This window comes from Anolis carolinensis, unplaced genomic scaffold, assembly GCF_035594765.1.
Source record: "Anolis carolinensis isolate JA03-04 unplaced genomic scaffold, rAnoCar3.1.pri scaffold_7, whole genome shotgun sequence".
Taxonomy (NCBI): domain Eukaryota; kingdom Metazoa; phylum Chordata; class Lepidosauria; order Squamata; family Dactyloidae; genus Anolis; species Anolis carolinensis.
This window is the reverse complement of record NW_026943818.1, coordinates 33,150,671-33,151,002: the sequence shown is the minus strand read 5'-3', so window position 1 is coordinate 33,151,002 and position 332 is coordinate 33,150,671.

Below are 332 nucleotides of genomic sequence, written 5' to 3'. Positions count from 1 at the left end.
GATAGTGTGAATCATCCAAATATGACACAATCCGATCCCTCTTGACAGATGGCCATCCAACCTCATATATAATATTGCATTTGATAGTGTGAATCATCCAAATATGACACAATCCGATCCCTCCCGAAAGATGGCCAGCCAGCCTCATATATAATATTGCATTTGATAGTGTGAATCATCCAAATATGACACAATCCGATCCCTCTTGACAGATGGCCACCCAACCTCATATATAATATTGCATTTGATAGTGTGAATCATCCAAATATGACACAATCCGATCCCTCTTGACAGATGGCCATCCAACCTCATATATAATATTGCATTTGATA